At 37.0% G+C, this 6,692-nt stretch overlaps 1 pseudogene; it reads right to left on the minus strand.

Moving 5' to 3' along the window:
* Nucleotides 1–5,294: 5,294 nt before the first annotated feature.
* LOC103680238 lies at nt 5,295–6,333 on the minus strand (annotated as a pseudogene).
* Nucleotides 6,334–6,692: the final 359 nt, after the last annotated feature.

Below are 6,692 nucleotides of genomic sequence, written 5' to 3' on the forward strand. Positions count from 1 at the left end.
TTTGGAAAAAAATTTGGCAGTTTCAGAAATATAAACATGACCTAGCAATTCTACTCGTAGGTATATATACCCAAAAGAATTGAAAATAAGGACTCAAATACCTGTACACCAGTGTTCATTGCAGTATCATTTACAATAGCCCAGAGGTGGAAACAGCCTAAGTGTTCATCGACAGATAACTGGATGAACATAATTGATTACATACATACAACAGAATATTATCCAGCCACAGAAAGGAATGAACTTTGGAATATACTACAGCATGGATGGACTTGAAAATATTATGCTATATGAAATGAATCTGATATAAAAAGAAAAATATTTTATGATTCCACCTATTTGAAACATCTAGAACGGGTAAATTCAAGAGACAGAAATTATGATAGAGGTTATTAGGAGCTAGGGGAGGGGAAATGTGAAGTTATTGCTTGATGGGTACAAAAAGTTTCTCTTCGAGTTGATGAAAAAGTTTTAGAAACTCAAATAAGGGATGAGGGGTAAGTTACAACAACATTATATGCCACAGAATTACACATTTAAAGTGATTAAAATGGTATAGTTTATGTCATATATAACACAATAAAATGATTATAATACCCACAGCAATAAAAATAAAAACCATTAAATAATATATAATGTACAATTTAATTTATATTAAAATTAAAGGTAAAACTTGATTCAGCTCCAATATGTAAAGAATGTGGAAGTTGCCATCCCATCCTTACATGAATAAGCTAACTATCTTGAAATCAACTTTTCTTAGACTAATCATTGAACTGAGGTGGCAGGAAAAACCTTTACTCTGAAATCTGGAGAGTCAGGCAAACCCAGAAAGTCATAAACAAGATATGCTTACTTGATGCAGAAGATGCTGGAACTGTAACTGGTAGGAATACTTATGCAGCAACTTCGATGAATTGTTGGAGGTAGAATATTGACTAGTGTGGGAGTGAGAAACTGCTGGGAGCCACAGTCTGAGAAGGAGCCCCACACTTTCATTGTTTTTAACTTCTAGTAATCCTACCATGTTCTCCTGGTGAAAATCCCAAAAGATCCCCTAATGGTTCTGGCGGGAAGACAGGAAAATTAATTGTTGTAAAATACACAATAAAGCTTATTCGTAAGAAATAGTATTTCACAGAAAAAGACTTTACCAGAATCCTATGCCAGGTAAAGAAAGGACATTCCTTCTACCCCAACCTTCTGTAACTTTTCTGTTATCTAAGAGGGAGAGAACAATAGCAGCAGAGAAACACTTGTGAAAGTTATAATCTGGAGACATGGGACAATAAAATATTAAGGTGTACAGAACTTCCCATCACATCCACAGGGCTCTACTGCAATAATAGTGGACTGCAGATGAAAGAGTTGAAAGACACAGACTCTATGAGTATGAGTACTTGGGGAATTCCAAAGTAAACAAGGGAGACCAGAACAAGGGCACTAGAGAAATACGAAGCCTTGGGCACATACACCTAAAGAAAACATTAAACAAGAAACATTAAATACTCTAATAAAAGCCTAGTAATTAGATGAACATGAATCTTCATATTAAAGGACTATTTACCTCAATTCCTACTACTTGATACAAAATGTCCAGTTTTTTAAACAAAAAAAGGAATTCCAAAAAGCGAGAAAAAAATACAGACTGAAAAGACAAAGCAAGCATCAAACTACACTGAGATGTGAAACAGATGATGAAATTATCATATAGGAAAGTTAAAATAATGATGATAAATATATTAAAGGCTCCAATGGAAAAAGTAGATAGCATGCAAGAGCATATGGGTAATATAAGCAGAAGACGGAAATTCAAGGAACTAAAAAAAAGAAAATGCTAAAGATCAAATACCATATAAGCAATTAAGAATTTCTTGGATGAGCTAATCAGTAGACTGGACATGGCTGAGGATGGAAGCAGTGAGCTTACATATAGGTCAATAGAAACTTCCCAAACTGAAATAAAGAGTAAACAAATAAATCCCCAGAACATCCAAGGTCGGTGGGATGAATTTCAAAGTGTGTAACATACACGTATACTTGAAATAACACAAGGAAAAGAACGAAACAATTCAGAAGAAATACACAAAGAATTAATAACCAATAATTTTCTGAAATTGACGAGAAAGATCAAACCACAGATACAGAAGACCAGAAAAGACCAAGCAGGATAAATACCAAAAAATTGACATCTAGGTATATTATATTCAAATCATACAAAACCAAAGACAAAGGCAAAAATTTTAAAGAATTTGGAGCAGGGGTAGGAACACTACCTAAAGAGGAACAGAAAGAATGACAAGAAACTGCTCTTTAGAAATGACGTAAGCAAGAAGAAAGTGGTGTGAGAAGAAAAAAACAAAAACAAAAAGCCACCAGCCAAGAGTTCCGTATCCAGTGAAATCATCCTTCAAATGTTAAGGAGAAATACTCTCTCAGAGAGGCAGAAACTGAAAGACCTATGAAAAATAAACTTCTCTACATAAATTTCTATTGCAAACTATTGTTCAACAACGGCTCATCATTTGGCATAACGTGCTCCACTTAATAAATGCTAATTTAATAAACTCATTATATGCAGTTAAATTTTAAAGTGATGGATTCATTCTGTACGACACTGTAATAGTAAACACATGATACCAATGATCATCAAAATTATAGAACTTTACATCTTAACGAATAAAACAATTTAAAAAACCATTCAAGAGGTTGGGAGATCTCAGATGAAATGCAGAATGTGACAGAAGAATCTAAATGTATAAAAACTCACTTAAAGAGACGGAGAATAAGGAAGTGCCCTATATAAGTTTGAAAATTAATGGAATCTGAAACCAATCTACAACATATCTAGGAAATGAACAATAAAATTAATGAGTGGTGAATGATGGGTGCCAGGTTTCTCATTATTGGAGTAAGAGGTTACAGATAAATAAGGAGAGGAAGCTAGAATCATTTATATGCTATGGACTAGAGTAGGAGACAGGTAACTAAACATACATTTATTTCCTTGCTCTATTAGCTGAGGGGACCTAGACTTTATAGTTGTAATTATCCCACTTACACCCAAGATTTTAATTTCTTGCACTAGTCTCCAATAAAAGAAACCAAGACTCCTCAGAGCAATGGCTGATTCTAGGACCAGAACAGGAAGTACACATGACAAATGTGGAACATCTTGTGTGCTAGAAAGTTAGACAGTGGCAAACAAACAAATGCCTCACAATATGTGCAAAGGCCAGGAATCAACTGAAAGAGCTTAGTTGGCCAAGCTGGAAAAATTCAAGCAATAACAACAACAAAAAGTAGTACTGAATTCTAACAAAGATGTAGAATAAGTATACGTGAGTCCATACTTATGTAAACCAATAACTTACTAACTAACTAACTAACTAACTAACTAAATAGGAGAGAAGAGACAAATCTAGCACGGAGAAGAATTCCGAATATTTTTTTGTAGATACTCCATCCTTAAGGAAAGGAAGTATAATTCCTCATTCTCTTTAAGTGTGGGCTGCCCACAGGGACTGATTTCCAGAATACACTATGGAAAAGAGGAAAAAAGGGTAACTTTAGGCTGGAGAAATCCGATAAACACCTTTTCAGCCAGGTGAATCAAGATGAACATCAACAGTGATAAAGCATATTGACAACACATTCCTTTGATATGATGTGATAAAATGGTACATTAACCGTATGGTCCTAGCAGAAACACACAGCCATAATCTAACCAGGAGAAAAAAAATAAAACAAATCCCCAAAAAGGTGAATTCTTGATTGCCTTCATTTTTTATTCCCTTTGGATGCCTGTGGGATTTTTTAAACATGTAGTCCCACAAATTCATCAGGTTTTGACATCTAGGGATCATTCTTGTTCATTTTTTCCTGGCACCTGGTGAGAGAACTCAAGTCTACAGATTCAAATACTCCTGTATTTCAGAGCAGTTTCATTCCATCATAAAGTTAAATATGCATATATTTTTTTTCTGTTTCATTTATTCTGCTTAATTCAGAAAAACCGATCCAGTTTTAAGGGCTTCACTTTTTGGCTTTCATATGAAACTTCTAATTAGTTGTTCCTCTACGTAGGTTTTTAAAGCATTGCCTATAACTTTCGTAGGTCTCATTCTTCATGTCTCTTAGTACTCTACAATGATGTAAGTTGAGTCTACACTTCATTGAACCGAAACCGACATGGGAAAAAGTAGAATCTGCTTCTTTTGTTTTCACAATCCATTCAATACCACTGAAACACAATAAGCACTTGGATACTTCATGATTCACCTGCCATTACTGACATTGCTTAACATCTGCAAAGCTGAAACTCAGGTGTCTCCTTGTAGCGTTTCCAATGTGTTTAGCCTTGCTGCCAAGTCATTTCTCTTAGAAAACAGACTGAACGGTTAAAGACTAACAGACATTTAAGCGTACTGGTTTTTGTGCTTTTAATGCAGTGTCATCCACAAAGCGATGCTTTCTTCCTCTTGCTTTGATTTCCACACTCCCAAGTATCATCTGTATAATTTAAGGGGCATTAACAATTAAAGGTGCTCTTTCCCCAAATTCTCCATGTGTTTATTTTACAAAAATGTGACAGATCATGAAACTGTCTTTCAGTTTGATCCTACACTTTCAGAATCTGTGGTTTTGGCTTGTGGTCTTTCCCTAATTATACTATATATGTTGTTTTCTTCTTTGCTTGTATCTCTTCCCGTGAGAACTTATGAAATCATAATGAAACTCCACTGTTTTCATGTATATGTACATGTGTATGAAATATAAGTATACCGATGAGATATGCCTATGTCATTTTATATACTCATGTGCATATATATTTCATTAAAGATTTCTTCTTAACTCATTACTTTTTTTTAAGACAGAAAGATTTTCTTTATTAATGACCTCAATCAAATTTCTTTAGATAGAGAAGTTTCGAACTTGAATACTTAAGAGAAAACCAGTTAAGACTCCATTATCCTACAACTCAGTAGCAGTAACATAGAGCCAAGCGAGGCAGCTTGGAAAAGATGGGGGAAGGGAAGGGGACTGAGGGAGGGAAGGTAAAGAAAAGGAATGAAGTTGATGAAGTGGAATTCTTTTTTTAATTGTTGAGAACAATGACGTTCTTGCAAGCACAGCTTGTTTCTGCAAATTATTTTCCGAATGGGTACAAAATGGGACCAAAACAGAGAATCCCTTCAGAACCTAAAGAGGTGCAACACGAAAAGCTAAGATTATCCAGCAGCAAGTACTGCAGCCCTCAGTTGCCAGCTGCCTCCTGCTCCTGTTCCCAAGAGTTAGCAGGATGAAAATGCCTTCCCCGTGATTGTTTTTATTTCTTTTTTCTCAGCATCTGGGCATGCATGGCTCAGCATCTTGAGGAGGTCATATGTGTTTGCCCAAATACGTGTGTGAGCACTTGATGCGGTAGTGCAGATAGTCCTGAAACATGTGGATCAGGTTGATGGCGTCGTCTCCACTGGCACTGGCGTGGCAAGGGAACAGCACGAAGGTGACACAGCCAATATTGTTGCCCACGGCAGCACTGATATCTTTCAGCTCCAGAGGAGGTTCCCTGTGGCGAAAGAGGACCGCCGGGGCTGTGGGGCTGGCTCTGTGTCCTTCTTTGAACTCCAGCATGAACACTTTTCCAATGACCACACTGTTGTCATCCTTAAACATTGTGCTGAAGACTACTGTGACTCTGTCCTTTTTACACTCACCATGCATGGTCTCATCACCCCTATAATGCATAACTGCCCTGTTCCCTCCTGCCTTGCCCTCTTCTTGGAATGGGAAGAATTTCTCCGAGGTGGAGGCGAAAACAATTTCATTTCAACACAGCAGCTGGATACAGAATGGAATACTTGGATGCTGGCAGATTTTCAAGGTCATAGAGCAAAGAGACATTGTATCCTCATTCCTGAATTACTAAGAAACACCGTCTTTAATAACTCATCAGCACCATGTGCCTGAAATTCCTTGTAGAATTTCAAAGAAATACGGACCACCAGGATTAGGATTTGAAATATTATAGAGGACTCCATCGAAATTTGCAAATGTTACTTCTACTGCTTCTGGTTTGTTACTGGGCTCTGCAATCATGAACTTGAGTACAAGTGTCTCCTCGATGACGCAATCGTTCACCTGGTCATGCAGGATCAGGACCGCAGCTACCTCCACCCCCACCCCCACAAGCCTGAACCCACCTGCCAAACCACCACCGCTGCCTCACCAGCAAGCTTGGTCCCCGCCAAGCTCCCGGCTCTATCTGGCCACTTCTGCTCTTACACCCACTTTCACTTGCTGCCCAGATGTGTGGCCCCGCAGTGCCATTTCTGCTCCAACCCCTCGTGAACGTGCACGCAGGACTAACTCATTACTTTCTTGTCATAAATCATTGCTACGTGTCCAAGATACATTATTCAATGAAAGAAGCAGGCTACAAAATAGCGTAGGTATACTTTAAAGGAGACTACAGTAAGTTCCACTACCATTTTAATAGTTGCTTTATCTTGGTGGTAAAATTGTTTGTGGTTACAAATAATATTATCTAAAATTTTATGAAAATTTATCAATATATATATCTGTGTGTTTATACACGTATTTTTCTTTACAATAACTAAAGAATTTCTTGTTCTCATGGAGCTCATATAGCAATGTTTTGTAGACCAAATTGATAAACAAGTAACTTT

This window comes from Ursus maritimus (genome assembly GCF_017311325.1).
Source record: "Ursus maritimus isolate PB19 chromosome X unlocalized genomic scaffold, ASM1731132v1 scaffold_X1, whole genome shotgun sequence".
Taxonomy (NCBI): Eukaryota; Metazoa; Chordata; class Mammalia; order Carnivora; family Ursidae; genus Ursus; species Ursus maritimus.